This window comes from Sminthopsis crassicaudata, chromosome 4 (genome assembly GCF_048593235.1).
Source record: "Sminthopsis crassicaudata isolate SCR6 chromosome 4, ASM4859323v1, whole genome shotgun sequence".
In the NCBI taxonomy this organism is placed as follows: domain Eukaryota; kingdom Metazoa; phylum Chordata; class Mammalia; order Dasyuromorphia; family Dasyuridae; genus Sminthopsis; species Sminthopsis crassicaudata.
Window position 1 is genome coordinate 111603506 of NC_133620.1, and position 21733 is coordinate 111625238.

Here is a 21733-nt window from a genome sequence, read left to right on the forward strand (position 1 = left end):
CTACTTCTCAAATACAAATTATCTTGAAAACAACCAAAGTCACTGGGGACCAACTGGAAGAGCTCCCTGTATTCTTTTAGTAGCTGGATGGAACACATATGTACATTCCTGGGAAATACCCCTTCAACAAATTTCCATGACCCATAATCTTATCAAGTTGATTGGGGAGAGAGAATCATCAAATTGAATTTTGAAACTCCTTTGATTTTCTCCTTGATAAATGTTAGTTCCTTAAGAGTGCCCTACACACACATAGTAAGTATTTAATGTTCCTGATTGATTGATTAAAGAATTTTCATTACTTGGTGACTGATTTAATATGGAGGATAAAGAAGAAAGAAAGTAAAAAATTTGCTGAAGTCCCAAGCCTTAATATAAGAAAGAATGATGGCACCATTTTTAGAAATAGGAAATTTAGGAGGAAGAGTAATTAAAATGAGTACAGAGTAAGTCAAGTGAATGGTTTGGGATTAAAAACAGGAAATTCCCTAGGTAGGCTATGCCTGGATCTGGGCTAAGCCTGACAAATCAACTTAGATGTTAAAGAATATTAAAGAATAAATCAGGCCCAGAAAAAAAGATTTTATATACATTTTAAATCAGCCTAGTAGACTTGTGTAGGCTGCAGAAGTAGTTATTAAGTTCAAAACAATTTCATCAAGTATTTGTTAGCACCATTTGCCAAGCTCCATACTAGATATCATGTACTGTAGTAGTAAAAAAGCATGGATAGGTTGAATTAGTTGAGCAGCTTAAGGAAGGAAAAGCAATAATCTTTTTATGTAGCACCTCCTGTATGCCAGACACTATGTTAAGTGCTTTTATAAATATTATCTCATTTGTTAGGTATAGGAATATAGACCTGAATGACTTTTTAGAGGAGGAATAATTTGCAGATTGGGGAAAAAACAGTTCATAGTACAGATAGGTTCATACTCATTAGGCTACAACTAGTCATAGGAAATAAGAGGACTCAGACAAAACAGAAAGTGGGCCAAATCAGGAGTTTCAGCTATGATTACTTCTAAAAAAGTAAATTGTACTAATATACACTTAATGTTAAGAGTCACATTTTAATTTAATTGCTGGAGTTAATATTCAGGAAGAGCAAAAATGAAAAATTAAAAGAAGGGTCTGGTTCCATTAGGGCAGCAACTTCAACCTCCAATTTTTTGATCATAGAATTTACCTTTATTTTAAAATAAAGCTATCTTTAGTTGTTAATACAATTAAAAACATTAAGAATGGACTGCTTTTTCATTTAATCACTTCTCATTAGAAAATTATATCTATAAAAACTCAAAAATTTTTGTCCTTTGTCCTTCCATGACTCTTCCAGAAATTTATTGCATTTTCCCCAAAATTGCATTTTATTTTTTGATCCCTTGCAAATGTACACATTCCAGCCTCTACTGCTGGAGGCATCTTTAAAAAACTGAACAGGGAAGCAAAATATTTACTGGAAGCCAACAGACATAGAATAGCTAAAAGAAGTTGATTGTACACACAACCTACCTGAGAATAGAATAAACTTTTTAAGAAAATGACTGGTTTGTTGTCATTATTGTTTTGTTTTGTTTTGTTTTGTTTTTGTTTTTGCTGAAGGTCACCGGGCTGCCAAATCCTTCCTCTATAATAGGCTCAGAGTTAAATCCAGCTAAAATGGTTTCTATCTTCCCTAGGAACTTTTCATCTTTGTTTTCCAAACACTTTAATTCAGATAAAATGTCAAAGATTGATTATAGCAATAAGAACAATCAAATTTGGCTCAAGAAATCAATTGTCCAACTGTTCTGCCATATTGTTCTCTCAATATCCAAGTCCTTTACAAAAAAGCAGCTCCCCACCCCAACCCTGAATAAAAAGCAAGCCTCTTTTTTGCTCCAAATATTATGGCTTAAAAGAATGGCTTTAGGTTAAAATATTAAAAATCTCAGAAAAATATATAATGTATTTATATATCTCTGTATGTCTATTCTTTAAAATTCACCTTCCTTTAAAAGTGGTTATTCAATTAGTAGCTGCTAAAGGAGTCTCTTCTGCTGGGTCTGGAGGTTCTGTGGTCTTGATGTGGGTTTTGATATCCCAGGGACCCAAAGTGATATCAGCTGATGTCTTCTTGTGACAGCAAAGAATTAGAAAATGAGTAGATGCCCATTAATTGGGAAATGGCTGAGCAAGTTGCAGTATGTGAAGGTAATGGAATATTATTGTTCTGTAAAAAACAAAAGGTGAGCAAGCTGATTTTAGAAAGATCTGGAAAGATTTACATGAACTGGCGCTGAGAGAAACAAGTAGAATCGGGAATACATTATAGACAGTAACAGCAAGAATACAATGATCAACTATGAAAGACTTGGTGATACAAGGCAATCCCAATAAACTTTCGATAGAAAATGCCATCTGCATCCAGAAGAGAACTATAGAAATTGAGTATAAATCAACACATAGTATGTTCACTTCTTTTTTCTGTTTTTTTTCTCTCTCATGATTTTCCTCTTTTGTTTTGATTTTTTTTCTCCCAACATGATTCATAAAGAAATGTGTATTTAAAAAGTTAATATCCATGTATAATCAGAAAAAAAATAAAACAATTTTTAAAAATTTAAAAGAAAAAAGAATCTCAGCTGATGAAAACTGATTGCAGTAAAGGACTGTATTTCTCAGTATTATAACATTTATCTTCTCAGAAAACACTGTATTCATTCAACATGTGCAATGAACTCATCTGCTGATCTGGCCCATCATAGGGTTCCTGTTCTGGATATTTGTGTTTCTTCCTGCCATCGATAAGGGGATGCTCATATTACTGTGTAGTCCTGGATGTGCAGGTGTAGGTTGGTTCTGACTGAAAATATTGTTATTTACTTTTCTCCTTGCTGCCAGGTCTTCATGTCTGGTGACTGTTAGCTGAAAAGGGCTGAGCTTGCTGCAGCATAAGACTTTGAGGAACCTGCAATGATATCATAGGATACCTGAAGACACTGCTGCATCTGAAGATCAATACCACTATTAAGCTGTTCTCCAACATTCCCTGTCATACTTCTGTTGACCATATTATTATGGCTGGCCAAGGATGCCTTAAGATTTGATATCAATTGTGAAAATGGGCTAGTGGAGGTTAAGAGGACTTTCTGTGTTTGTATTATAACTAGAAGGGCTGTGGAGCACTCTGGGAAAGACAAAAAGTCCCATCTGAACTGGGAATTGGGATGAGAAAGGGAGGTTGTTTCCAAAACTTTGCTCTCTCATTAATAGATCTCTCTATTGTTGTGTTCACTGCCTTTGTCAGTGCTGTTGATTATACAAATCTTGCTTTTTCTGGCAAGCAACATCTGGGCACTCAGGGGAGACTGTGGCAGATGTTGCAAACTGGTTTAAGACAGCCCGCTGGTTTGATGTTGTCCCTCCAATCTCTGTTGCAGTGGAAGTCTAAGCTGGGAGCAGCTGGAAGCCTGTTCAGAGTCTGCCAGGGCTACAAGCCCATGTTAGGAGGAAAAGCTCCCCAAGGTGGTGGTACTTAAATTGGCATGGTTTCCATGGAAGACTTTTGCCTGTCCATGCCTTGGAAGGGGCTGGGGAGATTAGCAGTAGGTGAAGCCAAAGAGCAAGGCTGAGAATACAGAATGGACCTTTCCTCCATCATTAAAGGCTATGTTGATTGTTGTGGTTGGAATCTCTCTGTTAATACTTCCAATATGCCTCCCTATACAAGTTTGTCAATTCCAAGGGCTCATTCTAGATCAGCTATTTCAGCTTTATCCTTGCCACTGAAAAGGAATATCAGTTGATCAAGAAGAGCCTTCTCATCATTTCTTCCCTCTATTGTTTTGGTGGACACAGGAGCTCATCCAAGTGGAAGGGGATGACCTGTCTTCTGGTTTATTCAGAGATTCTTGATCCATAGCAATTATCGTATTATTTACTTATGGAAGCTTGTCATCTATTCCTGTATGTCCAAATTGATGATCTTCTAGAACACATAATTTGAGCTCAGGCAACCTAGTCAGTCTCAGAGGAGGATTGGCTGGAATAGATTGGCAGGATTTCTGAATTGATGGTCACCCCAACCTTCCATTTTTTCTGACTCATGTAAGCCTGGAAGATCTGATACCGTCTCCAGCATCAGCAAAAATGTATCAAACTGGTCAAGATCAGCTGGAAACTGATTCTGGGACTTTGATTTCATCTGGAGCAGATTTAGTCAGTGATATTGGTGTTATGGAATAAGAGATCCATCTGTTCTTTCTTTTCAGGATTCACTTTCACATAATCCAGACTCAAGATTGGAGCTGCTTTTAAATCTCTCTCATCTTTATCTAAGAAGTGACACAATAGATGATGGTCTTTTGATTCCTTTGCTTTGAAGATCCAAGTTGTAATTTTATACTAAAGTTCCTTAGCACTTGATTAGTCACAAAACTAGATCCATTATCTTTTTTGTTATGCTCCACTGATCAAGTAGTTATATTTGACAAGACTTCTTTCTTGCAAGAGACTGTGTAGAATTTTGTACGAGAGGACAGGCAAGTGTTGCTTGAAAATGAAGAGTTATTTAGCCATTGAAGTCAAGGTGTCTTGAACAAGATAAAGCATCTTTCCTACTTGTATCAGCATCAGTATGTTGTAGCTGTTTCAGCAGCTGTTCTCAGAAGCTGTACTAGTTTATGGTTTGAGAATACTTTTTATCTCCCTCTGAGAGTGTGTCAGTACTATGCAAAAGACCGAATCCAGTGGTTTAACATCATTTGAACTGTTGTCAAATTGAAACATCTCATTTAAAATGTACATAATCATGGGAGTGGTCAGAAGCAAAGACTTCTAAGGAATGATTTTGAATCCATAAAAGATGCAGGATAATTGCTGTGCAATACAAATCAAATATAAATGGATATCTTCTTCTTCCTGGATTGATTTTGGCCACTTGACACAGTGAAACCCTGCACTTCACATCATTGGCAAACTTTTTGATTCTCTGCATGGCTTATATGAGGGGTAAATTAGCATCTGGCAGTTAAAGGTATGGCTAGCAGATTTTTGCTAAATTCTGCATGGTGCCAATTGAAGTATACTCTAGACACTGATATTCATCAGTTCTTCTTATAACCCAAATTGCTAGTCGTATTTTCTGACACAAATACAGTTCTCCTTTTACAACAAAGAAAAAAACATCTAAGGCCTCCAAAAGAAGAGATCCCAGAGATTCCTTTTCAATCACTCCTTGACTATTTGATGAGATCTCATTTCTAGATGTCATCATCATTTACCTTTTTTTCTTGTTTCATTCTTTTCATATGCTGAATTTGATAAACTATTTTCTTTAAAATCTTGCATTTGCCTGCCTTTCAATATCACCAGTGTTTGCAGACAGAAGTCAACCAGCTTTTCTATTTTTTCTTGTTTTATTCACTCTTTTCTGTTCTTGATGCCAGTGTGTCACAAAGTGATCCTTTTCTCTTATGTGAATGTGAGTTAGAAGAATTTGTTGAATTATTTCTGAGACCATTCACATGTTGAGCTACTTCACAACTTCCTTATGAATTTCATGTTCCTTTAAAGTTCAGTTTTATATTTCCAGAAAGTTTTCCATGATCAACATCCTTGATTCTAATTACTGTAAATATTCTGCCTCATCAAGAATCATCTATTTTACTTGTATTATATTAACTTAAAGTACTTTTGGTGCATTTTGAGCACCAAATTTCAATTAGAATATAAGCTCCAAGAGGATAAGGACCATCTTTTCTATTCCTTAAGTCTCCATAATGTCTTAAGTAAAAAATTATGTTCACAATGTGTAACTAAGCCAGGGAGAATTCTTTATTCATAAAGAAGATGCAGAACAGTTCAGATCAATTGAAATACTACTGAGGAATGGAAGAAAGATGTTTTTGAGAAAAATCTTAATCTTTGAATTCTCTTTATTCAAGGCCAATTGCAAAAGTAACTAATTTGTTCCTATACCAGTCATTGCAGGACTGGGAAAAATAATTCATTTGGATCTCTACTCTGTTCCAATCAATATTAATCTATATTATATACTTCTGTAGGAGTAGTAATTGTAAGTTGCGTAAATTAGGCCCCAGAGTGTGAGGTACAGATCCCAAGATCTTAAACACAGGAAACTAACCAGAGGCTTTCAATTCTTGTTTTTTTCTCATCATGGTGATCAAGTCCAGTGTAACAGAGGTGACCCAACAACATGGAAAATCCTTTCATTTATTTTTTTGTACCACTGGACCAATCTCTCTTATCCAACACAAGCAGGTTACCATCTCATGATCATTTTATGACCATTTAGTCAATGGAGATGTCCCATGCTTCATATCTGTTAATATGTCATTTTTGACCCTCAAGAGCAAGATCTATCAACCAGTGAAACTGGGATTCACCATGCCTCTTTTGCATATTTGGATATCAAACTTTATAAAACCAGGGCCCTGGGAGCAGGTATTATTTCAGATACGGGGAAGATTTGATTGTTATTATAACACAGTTTTGTTATTGTGACACAAGTCATCAGAACTAGTTTCAGTTAACTTTCCATTGGCATGAACAGACATGGGCTGAAAGTGAAATGAGCAAAACCAGGAGAATATTGTATACAGCAACAGCAACACTGTACAGTGATCAGCTGAAAATGATCTAGCTACCTATTATAAGCAATACAATGATCCAAGACAATTCCAAAGATCTCATGATGAAAAATGCTATCCCCCTTTAGACAAAGATCTGATGGCATCATATCTACCATTTGGACTCCCTGAACTGCTGAAGGCTCAGCTGACAGCCATCCAACAGATCCCCAGTGGTGGGAGACTAGCCCCCTACTCTTTCCAGGGAACTCCACCATATCCCTGGAGTTCCCCCAAGGAGAGAGAGATGGATGAAGAGTCCAAATGACTTTTTTCTCTCAGTGCAGGAGAAGAGGGCAATCTTAAGGGAGAAGTGGGAGACTTAGTAGGGGAGAAGAGAGACCACTGCTATAAGAGGAAATAGGAGAGTTACAATAAGAGGGAGTAAAGCCCATCACAGCTCAATTATTGCTCCCTTGACCATGAAGAATAAGGTTTTCAGCCATTGTGCACAGTGGGCCATGTTTTTTTTTTCTTCTTCTCCTCCTCTTCCTCCTCCCAAAGGCATTTTTAAAGATAATGCTTTGTTTTCAAGGAGGACAATGACTTCTTCTGCAATTGGGAGTACCTAGGTCCTCTGTCCAATTTATCTCTTTGGACTAAAACCAAGGCCAAAAATATCAATTAAAAAAAATTGCTCAGGTCCTCAACAAGAAACTGATTTGGGTTAAATGTTGATTTTGGTTATGGCTGTAAATTTACGAACCTATGATCCTGACTTTATATGCCCAAGTAGAAATGTGCTATTTAATTAAATGTACTTTTATTTTTCTTATTGCTTAATTTATTATGAAGATTAATGAATTAATTTGTCATATTTTTGAAAATTAGGAGTCTTCTATAAGTGTTATTGTTAGTAAACAGTATTTCATTGGAAAGGCGACTATGATCAAATAATGGAGCTAGGAGCTTTGCCAATTGGGTTTTTTTCCTCAAATTCAGCATAATGGCTGCAATGTAGTAATGTTTTTGATTAGGTGCTAAGGTCATGAAAGCACTTTAAAGTAATGAATAAGAAAGCTATTAAGAATTAGATCACTGTTTACAGATGAAGAAGCAGAAATTGACTAATTTTTTTTTTTTTCCTGCTGTCATATAGGCCAAATGGAAAATCAAATTTTCATTAAAATCTTTCACTTTGAACTTCAGTCAGTGATACTTAAATATAATTTTTGGAGACTATTGTGTTCTATGGCTCATAACTGTATAACAATACAAGAAGAACATTAATATTAGAAAGATAGGCCTTTATTTTAGCAAGAAGCTTTATAAAAGAAAGAAATAGAAAGAAAGAGACAGAGCGAGAGGAAGAGAGAGAGAGAGAGACAGAGAGAGAGAGAGGAAGGAAGGAAGGAAGGAAGGAAGGAAGGAAGGAAGGAAGGAAGGAAGGAAGGAAGGAAGGAAGGAAGGAAGGAAGGAAGGAAGGAAGGAAGGAAGGAAGGAAGGAAGGGAAGGAGGGAGAAGAAAGGGAGGAAGAAACAACAAATTAGATATTGAGGGATACCCATCAACTGAGGAATGGCTGAACAAATTGTAGCATATGATTGTGATGGAATACTATTATGTTATAAGAAATGATGAGCAGTATGATTTCAAAAAAATCTGGAAAGACTTATATAAACTGAAGCAAATTTAAATTAGCTGAACCAGGAGAGCACTGTATATAGTAACAATAATATTATAAGAATGATCAATTGGGAAAGACTTATCTACTCTGATTAAAACAATGATTCAAGATAATTCCAAAGGATCCATGATTAAAAAATGCTATCCCCAGAGACAGAACTGATGAGTTCTGAATAAAGTTTGAGGCACACTTTTGCCATTTTCTTTATTTTTATTGTTTTGGGTTTTCTTTTCAACATGTCTAATATAGAAATATGATTTGCATGACTTCATATGTATAATTGATATCATATTGCTTGCCTTCTTGAGTATTGGAAGGGTGAGAGGGAAAGAATTTAAAACTCAAAACTTTAAAAAAAAAGAATATAAATATTTTAAAATATTTAAATTAAATATAATTGAAAAATATTTAATGAAATAAAAATATTTTTAAAGACTTCTAGTTTATTTTGTTTGCTATCTAAACTTTGGGCAATTGAATATAGACACTTAGAATTCATGAATTTTACTACTGACTCCTTTCTTAGGTTTTTGACTTCTTGACTTTCTAGGTATCTCAGTTGCTATTCTCTCTTTATTGTGGTTACTTTCTACCTCCTTAAGGTATCTAACTTTGGTAGTTATACACAAGCAGTCTCCTTCTCCCCACCCCACCCACATCCATTTTAGTTTAAAGTCCTTTAGATTAGATTTCCATAACATTTAGGGAATACATTCTCATAAATCTTTATATATTTCAATACTAAACAAAAATCTGTCAAATTCATACTAATACCTTTAACCCAGAATTCCAGATCCCCTCCTTAGACATCATCTTCTTAGTTAGCTATTTTCTAATTTATTTTTTCTCTTCTTTCCTTTGGTGAACAATGAGAATGAATACACAATTTATGACTGTCTATTGTTTCTTGACCAAAACTTCATAATTACATTAAACAAACTGGAAATATTCTTTGGTTTTCTTCTGGTAGTTTCATTTATGTTCATGTGCATCTCCAAAAGTAGGTAGCTGTTGTCCAATTTAATATGTCTTAGAATGTTCTTTGTTATATTCCATTAGAATTAATGGACATAAATAGTTGATAAATAGCTGCCTTGATACCTCTCAGAAGGGAATCACTACTCTTCTCTTCATTTCTTTAAAATGTCACTCCATTTTAATATTTTGTATTTAAACATTTGATATTAAATTAAATTATTTAGATTATATAATTATCTATTACATAATAATTATCTATTTAAATGTATTTAATATTTTAGGAAGGCAGGAAGTTTCATCCTTTTCAGAGTTCCAATTCTCTCTTCTTCTGAAACTTAAATTTGTCTTCAAAATCTAATTGTGTAGCTGTCTTCTTTGCTTTCTTTTCTTCAGTGTAAATCACCCTTTCTTGCTCCATTATCCTGACAAGAGTCAAATCTCTCATCTCTACTTCAGGTCCCTTTTCTCCCCATGGAAATCTAGCATATGGCTCCTTTTGAAGCCTTTTATTCTCCCTAACCTGAAGTAGGGAGAAGCATTCTTGAAGTTTCTTTATTTTTTCCTCTAGGCAGAAAAAAAAAAAAAAAAAAACACCCTGTACTCAGAACAAAGAAAACACTTGGCTGTGACAGAAATATAAAAAGTGCATACTCTGTGCAAGCCTTTGCAAAATTTTTCCCTATTTTTTCAAACAGTTAAGATTCTAGTCTTGTCACATGATGGGCTTGGAGGGAAGAAATCTAAAGGGAAGAAGGAAGGAAGGGAAGGAGAGAGGAAGGGAAAAAAGGAAGAAGAAAAGGGAGGAAGGAAAATGAAAGATAGAAAGAAGGAAGGAAGGAAGGAAGGAAGGAAGGAAGGAAGGAAGGAAGGAAGGAAGGAAGGAAGGAAGGAAGGAAGGAAGGAAGGAAGGAAGGAAGGAAGGAAGGAAGGAAGGAAGGGGACACCTTTGTTAAATTTGTTATTATGGGTCTTAAGAGAACTGTTGTTCCTGTCTACTTAAACAAGTATTTGCTGGCTCACTAAGAGTAGCCAAAGAAGATCTTTAATGTCTTTTGAATTTGATGTTAGAATTTCAAAATCTCTGTCCTCTCCCTATAGACTTCTCTCTTTCTTTGCTGTTTTATCCTGGTTTTTCTTTTTTGTTTTATTTTGTTTCCCTGCCCCCCCCCATATTGAAGACTGAAGATAGGATATGCAACTTTGTTTTCATACTAGCAAACAAAACAAACTACTACAGTCTCCATTTTACCAAAGAAAAGTTCATTAAAGAATACATGGTAATGCTTTCTTTGTCCCTGAGAGAAGAGTTTGTTTTTATGTGGGGAGAACATGGAAATTTCCATGAATAAAAATATATAACATAAAATTGAAAGTGTTGCATGTTTCTTTTTAAAATTATATAATATGCATTTAACCTTGTCTAAATAGTAAATCATTAAGAAAGTAGTTACCACAATGCAGAATGAAAATAATTCTTCCTCTAAAAGTTATTATAGTATTTGATAAGAAAATATGGTCAATGGCTGATTAAAATCTTCTTTAAGTCAGGGGTGCCACACTGTGGTTATTAGCAGTATAGGTAAGTTTCCTATCTACCATCTGTCTTCAAATTTTGTTATTGGGTCTTGTTATTGTTGTTCTTTTTGAAAACTGAAACATGCTATAAAGGAGAATTTTTTCTTTATGTTCTAATGTGAAATACCTTTTAAATTATACAAAGCATCAGCCAGACTGGAAAAGCTATAAAATTACTAATATATTTGATACAAACTTTAAATTCCAGAGTCCTCCAAGACTTATAAAATTCAAAAGATCCATGATCAGAGCTATCACTAGCCCAAACTATACATAGTGCAAAGGGACAAGATGTCCCATGGTGTAGAAGGGAGAGAAATATATGGTTTTGTAAAGCAATAGTTTTCAAAACAGAAGGCCCCAATTCCCTAGTAGGGTCATCATGGCTATGATTGTCTCTAAGACAACCAGGTTACCCTCTATCTCAATTACTTTTTAATATTTCTTTATTTTTCCTTATCCTATAAGTACATATTCAATTAACAAGAAATCAGCAAATATGTATAAAGTCCCACTATGTTCCTGGTTCTTTGTTAGGTGCTGGCAATAAAAAGACCAGAAAAAAAGGAAAATAAATAGCTCCAGCATTCAAGAAGTTTGATTCTATTGGGGGAGACGATATTTACATATGTAAATGTACAGAGAATAAAGATACACAAAATAAATATAAATAGGGAGATAAAGCACTAGAAATTGTGGATATAAGGGAAAACTTGTAAAAAAAAAAAATGGTGGTTAAGGGACAGCAAGATGGTGCAATGAACAGATCACTAGTCCTGGAGTCAGGAGGACTTGAGTTCAAATCCAACCTGACACAATATTTATTAGCTGTGTGACTCTGGGCAAATCACTTAGCCCTAATCAACTTGGCAAAAAAAAATTAGTACTTAAGTTATGTCCTGAAGAAAGCAAAGGATTTTCTGAAGTAGAGGTGAGAAGTTTCTTTTAGTCATGGGTAATAGCCACTGTAAAAGCAAAAAATGGTAGGTCAAGTTCTTGTTAAGAAGAGTTCAAAGAGAAGGCCAGTTTGCATGGATTGTAAAGTTTGTGAAAGGATAAAACAAACAGAATGATGAATAAGGACCAAGTTTTTAAGTTTCCAATGCCAAAGAGAGATTGTATTATAAGAGAGAATCAATGGGGAACTAATGGAGTCTATTGAGTAGAAGAGTGACATATTCAAAACATAAGGAAATTCATGTTGACAGCCTTTTAGATGAATTGGAGTGGGGGAAAGTTTGAGGCATGAGGACCAGTTAGAAAGCCATTGTCAATAGTCTAGGTAAGAGATTCTGAGAATCTGAAGTAAGGTGATAGTTTAAGTTATGAGTAGAGAGAAAAGGCTTGATGTGAGATATATTGCATTGGAAGAAGAAATAACAAAATCTGTCATTTGATTGTATATGTGAGATGAGAGAGAGTAAGGAGAATACTATGCCAAGATTAGGAACCGGAAAGATTAGAATGGTGTCTTCCTGAGCAGAAACAGAGAAATCTGTTAAGAGTGAGTTTGGGGTAAAAGTTCATGAGTTCTGTTTTGGAATGTTGAGTCTGAGATGTCTATCAGTTTGAAATGTCCAGGAAATAGTTGGTGATATGATATATAAATATGTAGATGATACTATTTTTAAAAGAGTTATTTATAAAAAGATGACAAATTCAGGAAAGATGAAGAAGTTATCAAGAGAGAGATTGTAGAGTAAGGAGAAAAACCTGAAGAGAACTTTGAGAGTATATTCAAGGTAGGAGAAATGATATATAAGTCTAAGGAATAGATAAGAAGATAAGAAGAGAACCAGGACAAAAAGTGTCCAGAGATGAAACAAGAAAGGGTACTCAATAGTATCAAATATAAGTGCCTAATTTCTCCCTTTCGTATTTTGGAGGAGACTTTTTAGGAAAAAATATTTTCTAATTTCAGAATTTGGGTAACTGAACCAGTTCTTTGTAGATGCCTTATGGAAAATTCCCTTCCATGTCCCCATCTTACCCACACCCAGTTGTGAACATTATCTCATAGTGACATGCAGGCACTCCTTGGATGGTCTATACTTTTCACTAAATCTGAAGCCTTGAACAGTATTTGATGATTAAGACTCCTACCCAATTTCATGGTTCATACAAAATGAAAATAGGGCTTACAGGTATGTTTGTGCAGAGTTTTTTGAGGGGGCTTTTTGTTTGTTTTTGATCCTGGAAGTAATAGGTGTTATTGTAGATCACTGAGTTAGTGGAGTGACATGGTCAGACCTACTCTTTAGGAAAATCATTTGACAGCTGAGTGAAATGAGTCAAGCTCATTTAGAAGGCTATTATAATAATTCAGATAAGAGTTGATGAGGGCTTATATAAAAGTAATATTTGTGAAGAGTAGAGAAAAGAGATGATAGGAGGAATATTGTGAAGGTTAAAAATAAGATTTGACAGCAAATGGGAATGAGAACCATTGAGGAGGCAAATCTGGATGACTAGAGGGATAGTGATACCTTTAGTAGTATTAGAAAAGTGAGGAAGATAGTAAGGTTTGGTACTTTATTCCTTCCCAATTGATTAGGGATATTTTGTCATTTTATCATATATTTAGTTGATTCATATATATCATGTAAATCCTGGCTCACTTTCCTGGAGCTAGGTTTGCTTTGTCTGCTCCTTAGGATTTTGGGTTATCTTGTGGGGCTTGGTGTTTCACTTTTCTAATGCTATTAAGTGCAAGCCCCCTTGCCAACCAAATGTTCTCTATATCAGGTACCAAGAACAAATGTCTTACTTCTACATCCATTATATGAGGGACATACTCTTCTCAATACAAAATTGCTCTCTGGAGAAGAGATGCAAACTTATTTCATTTTCTATATCACTAGTCCCACCAACTTCTCATTCTAATTTGACATTGCTGAAGAGTGAATACTTGTCTCAGCTACTTTGACAAGTAATCTTTGGGAACTAGGTCACTCCTTGAATCTTGGAGCACTGAAGCTTAGCTAGCTGCAAAACCTGGCTAAATACTAGGATGTTGCTGTCCTTTCATACTGAATGAAAATTTAAAAATGCAGAGACAGCAAAGCTGTCAAAGCAAAACTCAGCTCCATAGTCACAGGATCATATGGTCTCAGAGGGAAGACAGCCAAATGACTTCTCCCCTTACAGCATTGTCTACTACTGGTTGCCATGAATGAATAAATCGAAGAGATCCATCAGAGTCAAGTAGCTACAAGAATATTGGAGGAAAGAAAGAGGAAGCCAACCAGTTCCTTTTAAAAATACTCCCACTTCTTGCTGGATAGTCAATTAAAGAGACTTTTCTTAACCACCTTGCTTGAAGACCAGAAACATTTTGTAATATTTATTCATAATCTACGGTCTCTCTAAGATATTTTCGTTATATATTATGAATTTCCTGAAAACAAGTTCTCCAGCTTCTCCATGTAGGGACTTTTCAGCAGTTCAGGAGGCTGATATCCTCTGCCCATGAATCCATCTCTCTCACACAACTTGGAAAGTTGAGTCTGCTGTTTCCATTAATTAGGATATATTTAACATATGTCTATAGATAATATATATATATATAATGAATACCATTTATTTTTGAAGATTGCATTAACAATGAAGAATAGAGAAAGGCCTGAATTTATGTCTATCTCTGCTATATATGCCTATTATCTGGAATACTGGACACATCACTTAACCTACAATAATACAGGCAAAACTTCAAAACTAAATTCAGTAAACTGTTAAGTTCCTTGGGGCCAAGGACTATTTGTCCTTTTGTTTTTGTATCCAAAATTTAGCCCAGTACCTGACACAAAATAAATAATTAATAAATGCTTGCTGAATTGAATAATACATTAAATTACAAATGAGTTATTCAATTACACCTTTAAGGAATTTATTCTGATTATTGGTAGCTTTAACCCAAAATGCAATTCCCAAAATGTAATTTGTTGGTTCAGTCATATTCAACTCATCATGACCCCATTTGTTGCCAAAGATAATGGAGTGATTTGCCATTTCTTTCTCTGGTTCATTTTACAAATGAGGAAATTGAGGCAAATTGGATTTAAGTGGCTTGCCCAGAGTCACACAAGTAAGTGTAAGCCATATTTAAGTCAATCTTCCTGACTCTAAACCTGGTATTCTACTTTGCCATCTAGGAATCAAATGAAATATCAAGTTTGTTATGGGATGCAAGGTAAAATTCAATGTACTTCTAAGGGCTTTACATAATGTTGCTACTAATATGTCAAAAAAGTAAAAGTAAAACTCCAACTTGCTAATATCTTTTATCCAATGTATTAAATGAATTATCACAACCTTCTTATTGTCCTAAATCTACAATCCTTATCTCTCTTCTTAAAAAAAAAAAAAAAGATACTGAAGTTCCATATAATTATAAAGCTTTCTAAACTAATCAGAAGAAGTTATTTATCTAAATTCCACATTGCATAAGATATCTGATGTTTATTTACTAATTGCGTGATTTGGGATAAGTCTTTTAATTTCCCAAATCTATAGTTTCTTCTTTTATAAAATGAGGGGCTAGCTTGAGTCAGGAAGACCCTTATTCTCCAGTTCAAATCTGGCTTCATTTTTTGCCAAGAAAATCCCAAATGGGGCCACAGAGAAAGAGTGAAACAATTGACCAATAACAAAATGAGGGTCTTATTCTAAATGGAGTCCTGGGTTTCTTTGAGTTCCAACTCTAGTATTCTAAAATATGAAATACAAACTCCCTGAAACTTAATTGAAATAATACAAATTCAATCATTCTTACAAATATTCAGTTCATTGATCATTTCTAATTTTCTGTTCATTCTCTGTATTTTTCTTTTCTTTTTTCTTTTTTCTCCCTGACTGTACAAATCTTTCTATATTTGCCCATCTAGGAATGATGGAAGGATTTACCATTTTATGACATCAGGTTGAGAGCCAATGCAGATCAGATTTCTTTGTTGCAACTTTCAGGTTTAAGTTTAAGAAGCTGCCTCAGGCCTTGCCCACATTCATAGGCCAGAAACAGAATTAAATAAAAGTTTTCCCAATTCTGAATCTAGCACTCTGATCTACTAATCCATACTACCTATAGTTGTCAATTATACATCAGAAGCCCCTAATAGTCAGGATCTCAATCCCCATAATTCTATACAATATGAATATGCTGTTTTATAAATGAAGCACAGTAAATTAATTATTTTCTCCTGATATATTAGTTGGTTCATTTAACTCTTTGAGAACAAAGACAGCCTTCTGTCTTTGTGTTCCTAGAATTTACTATAATGCTTGGCACATAATAGGTACTTAATATTGACTAACTAAATATTCATTAAAGTGTTTGAAAAAAGAAAAATTTAGCAATAATTTTAAATTACCATAAAACCCTCTCAATATTGTTATTATGGTGTTAAAGAAACCTTTTTAATGGAATTTCTAGTTTTGCTGAGAAAATGATACTGTCAGTCTTAAAATTATTGCAGGAATGTATATGGAAATTTATGTCAGTGAAGGTGAAGTAACAAAGATTAAACTATATTTTTGGGGCAATAGTGTCATCTAGTGGACAGTGAGAGGAATCTATTTAGAAGCCTATTTCTTTTTTTTTTCTTTTTTTTTTTATTTTAATTCATTAACCTGCCCTTGATAAAGTCTTTTTTTTTTTTAACATTCTCTGACTTTATTTATTTAGATTTTTTCCACAGTATATATGCATAAGTAAATTTTTTTTATAATATTATCCCTTGTATTCATTTTTCCAAATTATCCCTCCCCTCCACTCCCTCCCCTAGATGACAGGCAATCCCATACATTTTACATGTGTTACAATATAACCTAGATACAATATATGTGTGTAAATACCACTTTCTTGTTGCACATTAAGTATTAGATTCCGAAGGTATAAGTAACCTGGATAGATAGACAGTAGTGCTAACAATTTACATTCACTTCCTAGTGTTCCTTCTCTGGGTGTAATTATTTCTGTCCATCATTGATCAACTGGAAGTGAGTAGAAGCCTATTTCTTGAAAAAGTATTTGTGTATATGAAATTTATGTTAATTGAGTCTATTTTCCCCAGTCATTGATAATCATTTCTTTTTGTTTATCTCTAATTATCATTCTTTCCCAAGAGTTTAGTCTTTAAATATTATTCTTTTTTCCCTAGTAGTTAAGTGAAGAAAACCACAATGCAAAGGAAAAAATTCTGGATTTATATTTGAATTCAGGAGACCAGTGCTCTGCCACTTACTAGCTTTGTGATACTAGGCAAGTCATGTCAACTCCCTAAACCTTTAATATCTCTACATTTAAAATGATTATAATGATACTAAAAGTTCCTGACTTGCTGAGTAAGTTAAGAGTAAATAGCCCCCAATTTGCTTGCCAGTCAGGGAGCACTGCCAGTTCTTAAGGCAAATGAATATTGTCATTACCCAGAAATTACAGAAATGCTGATGTCTAAATTTGGATTTGAACACTGAGAAAGAAAAAAAGAGCATTGCTAAAGATAGGAACCACCAAAAGGAGACAGGTTATAGACTCACCTTGATGGGTAATGCCAGAAAGTAAGGAGAAAACCTCCCTATTCATTTTATTACACTAAAACACTCTATGAGCTATAAATAGATGCATAAATACCCTAGAAAATTTCACTTTAAATAGATGCATAAAGTTGATGTGCAGTGTGGCTTAATGGATGGAAGCTAATGTTGAATTTGGGAAGTTCTATTCAAGTCCTGTTTCTGGCACATACTGTTTATATGATCCTGGACCATCATCTAAATTAGCTATCAGGCTCCCAAACAATTAAGACTAGAGGTGCTGATCTGATTAGGACAGAAAATTTCCCACCAGGAGCTTCCTAGACCATTGAAATCACAAATCCAAAGAGGATGGGGAATGTAAAGTTCAGAAGATATGCCTAGATTCTCAAAAACTGTCAGTGGCACAGAATCTCTGACAGATTCTTCCAAATTGGAAAGGCCTAAGTATCAGCCAATAATTGGATATGTCATATGACTTTCAAATCTCAGAGAGGCACATCAACAAATTAACCATAGATATAGAGAAATAAATATTTTGGCCTTTAAAACTATAGATGACACTTTACAAAAACACAGTTTTTGCAGTCTACTTTGGTGTGGAGAGTTCCAAGACTAATAAAAGAATGAATTGTTGTAGTATATTATCAACATAATTTTTTTGTTTCAGTTTTTTTTAATTATGTAATGTTATTAATTAATACCTAACTTGGACTTTTTAATTATTAATGTAGCTTTATGAATATAAGAATTCTTTCCATATTTTGAAGGAAATGGAAATTGTCATATTGTATTATAGTGTGATAGAAATCACCATTGAATTTTAAGTAAAGGAAATTTTGATGACAGAATCCCCATTCACCTAACTTAATCAGCATTCAGAGTTCAAGAGGAGAAAATATCTTTTTATGAGCTCACCTTTTTTCAAGGTCTCAATTAGGCCCCCCATGATGATAACTCCTAATTCAAAATCCCAAGCCCCAACGGCCAACACAAATATTTGTAGTTTTAGATGCTTCCAAAACAATCCAATTAAATATTCCACTTTAAAATTCAATGTGCTCCTACCTCCTCATGTAGCTTCTCTTTCCCACTATCCTATTCTGTAAGGAGCATATTCTTTTTTTTAAGTTTCCTAGAGTGGAAAACTTGGAACTATGATTGACTTTCCCCTCCCTCTCATCTCCATTTTCAATCTGTCATCAAGTCCTATCATTTCATCGTTTAAAATTTCTTTTTTGATTTGCTCTATCTTCTCCAGACACTCTGGCACCACCCTCATTCAGGCCCTCTAATTATTTCATGCCCAGACTCCTATAACATCCTCTTAGTCAACCTCCCTACCTTCATCTTCATTCTTTGCCCCTTCATCCTAACACTCCGATTTCCATATAACCACCAGACTATTCTTTCTAAAACATAGCTTTTATTATGTCTCATCCCTGTCTAATAGGTCTCTATTTAAATCCCAGTTTTCTGTGTTTGACTATCAAGATTCCCCCAAATTCATCACAACTTTATATGTCCAATTTATTTCTTCTTTTTTTTATTTTATTTTTAAATTAAAAATCTACCTTCTCTGCCTCCCTCATCCCCTATTGAAAAGAAAAAGAAAAACAAAACTACTGTTACAAAATAGCACTCTCTCTCTATCTTTCTAGATATATATGTGTGTGTATATAAACAATTCAGAAAAACAAAATTTTGACATTGATCATGAATAAAAAAATGTTTATTATAAATTTCTGAGTCCTTTAAGAACCTTATGTGGAGGTAAAAGATTTCAATAGTCTTCTAGAATCTTTTTTTCATTATACTGATGATAATTACCAATTTTTTTCAAAATTACTTTTGGTATATTGCTGTTCTTCTGGTCTTATTCATACTGATTCAGTTCACAGAATAAGTCTAACCAGGTTTCTCTGAAACGATCTACTTTTTAAATTTTTATAGCGCAATAATGTTTCATCACACCGATACACCATAACTTGTTTAGCCATTCTGCAATTAATGAATTTCTCCTCAGATTTCTATTCTTTGCCAATTAAAAAAAAAAAGCCATACTTTTCCCACAATTTTACAATTTATTTTTTTTTTAACTGTTAACATGACTATCCCAACCTGTCAGAGTTAAAGAACAACTATCCGATCAGAAAAGCTCCTGAAACCCAAAGCTTCTTGACATACCAGTGATTCTTTGTAGATGAACTCTAGCCAAATTTGGAGAAGCCTATAGCTGTCAGAAACCACAGACTTGACCATCTTGAGGACAATCTTGAGCATAAGCTGCAGATTTGAGACCTTGCTGGGGACTTTCTGAACATCTGGCTGACTGTCTTATTGAGTCTACTAATGTCTCCCCTTTCCTTCCTGAAAACCTCTAGAAACAATATTATCTCATCATTTTACCACTCCACCCTGAGCAGCTGAGAACTCTGCTCCTTTACAGGATCTTCTGGCTTCTGCAAGATTTTCTCAGATGAAAAACATTTTGACTGTTTTATTTCAATTCCCTTTATAGGCCTGGGGGTCTTTTGTTAACAGAACTAATTCATTCTATAATCTATCCTCCCACTAATTCCTTCTTTTTCCATTACCCTGTTGAATGACATGGGTATAAGGTTTGTTGAGGAAAGACTGGTACCTCTGGAATGGGGGGAGTGGGCTGCCAAACCTTTTACATGGCTGCTTTCCACCTTTGGTGTCTATCTGATCCATCTAATTCTCATCTCTGGCTCCAAGACACTGTAGCATGCACAGCAGCCACATCCCAGTAAACTATTTTGTCAGAGAGACTAGATTTGAACTCAGGTCCTCTTGAATTCAGGGCTGGTGCTGCTATCCACTGCGCCACCTAGCTGCCCCCCATCCATTGCTTCTTGAGTCATCACCAATTATCTTGATTCTCTCCTGCCACTGGACAGTGGTGGCTCTGGAAGAGAGAGTAAGGCTGACAACTTCGTGCAACTCTGCCTCACTTAAATCCAATTTACACACAATTCAAAAAACAAAATAAGGCATTTTTGCATCCAATCAGTGTGTGTATAATGGGCAGCTAAGTGGTTCAGTGGATTGAATGCTTGGCCTGGAGTCAGAAAGACTCAGCTTCTTAAATTCAAATCTGACATAATATACTAAATTTATCACTCTAGGCAAGTTACTTATGCCTGTTTGCCTCAATTCCCCATCTGTAAGATGAGCTAGAGGAGGAAATGGCAAACCTTGCCAGTATCTCTATCAAGAAAACCTCAAATGGAGTCACAAAGAGTAGCCATGACTAAAACAATTCAAGGACAACAGCATGTGTATTTAATTATCTCTTTGACACGTTCAAATGAGAGTAAGTTTCAAGTGTCAATCATTCCCCATTCCATCCCTTCCTCCTTGTTTGTAGAGATGTTTATTTTCATACCCTGATTATGTGAGATAATTTCCCAAACTTCCTTCCCTTCTGCCTCCACTCCTCTAGGGCATTTCCCTTGCCCTCTCTTTCCAGTCTTCTTTTAAGATCATCAGAGACAACAGAAGCACTCCCTAATTAGAGCTTAATTAGACTGCCTTGTTATCCCTGATAATTATAGGATTCTGTGGGAGACAAGTATCACCTCCTCAGGTTAGATTGAAAGTAGTTTATCCTTGTTTAATCCTTTTTGAACAAAGTTTCATTTGTGTATCTTTTTTATGTTTCCCTTGACTCCTATGTTAAAACATCAAAGTTTCTGTACAAAGTCTGCTCTTTTCATCAAGAAGACTTGGAAGTTCTTAGTCCTATGAATTGGGCTTGGTGGGGATAATTTGACTTTGTCATTTCAGGAGGGAAGACAACAAATTGGTAAAAAGGTGACATTACAATTTGAAATATGAGTTGCAATCTAGAATCAATGATTTGATTCCTCAGTATAATATTCAAGATGCCCAATTTTTTTATTGCTCTCTGCCTTTTAAATATTCTTAGGCTATTTACCCTCATATATTCAAATGGACCCATGATCACATTGACTTAATTGTCCAATGATACAGAAAGCATGCCATTTCATCTTTCCTGACTCTGATCTATGTCCTCTCATATGCTAGCCAAAAAGAGATGCTACTCCATATACTCGAGTTCTTCCTTGTTGGTACTGTGAGAATTTCATTGGAGCATTCAGGCTGTTTCTCTGATACCATCCAACAAGATTTAGTATTTTTCAAATTCGTTAATTGTTATGTGCGTCGGGCTACTCATATCAACTATGAACTCAGCATTTTTACTCTCTTTTGAATGATTTTCAATTTTTTGGAAAGTTATGTCTCATAGTCAATAAAAAAAATTTATGTTAAAAAAGAAAAAAGAATACTTGGAAGTTTTCTATTTCATTAAAGATCTATTTTTTCCTGTTGGATTATA

The 21733-nt window shown here is 34.7% G+C and overlaps 2 pseudogenes; both read right to left on the reverse strand.

Moving 5' to 3' along the window:
• Positions 1-2574: 2574 nt before the first annotated feature.
• Positions 2575-4791, reverse strand: LOC141540643 (nuclear receptor coactivator 1 pseudogene; annotated as a pseudogene).
• A 30-nt stretch (positions 4792-4821) lies between these two features.
• Positions 4822-19346, reverse strand: LOC141540644 (nuclear receptor coactivator 1-like; annotated as a pseudogene).
• Between the last annotated feature and the right edge of the window lie 2387 nt (positions 19347-21733).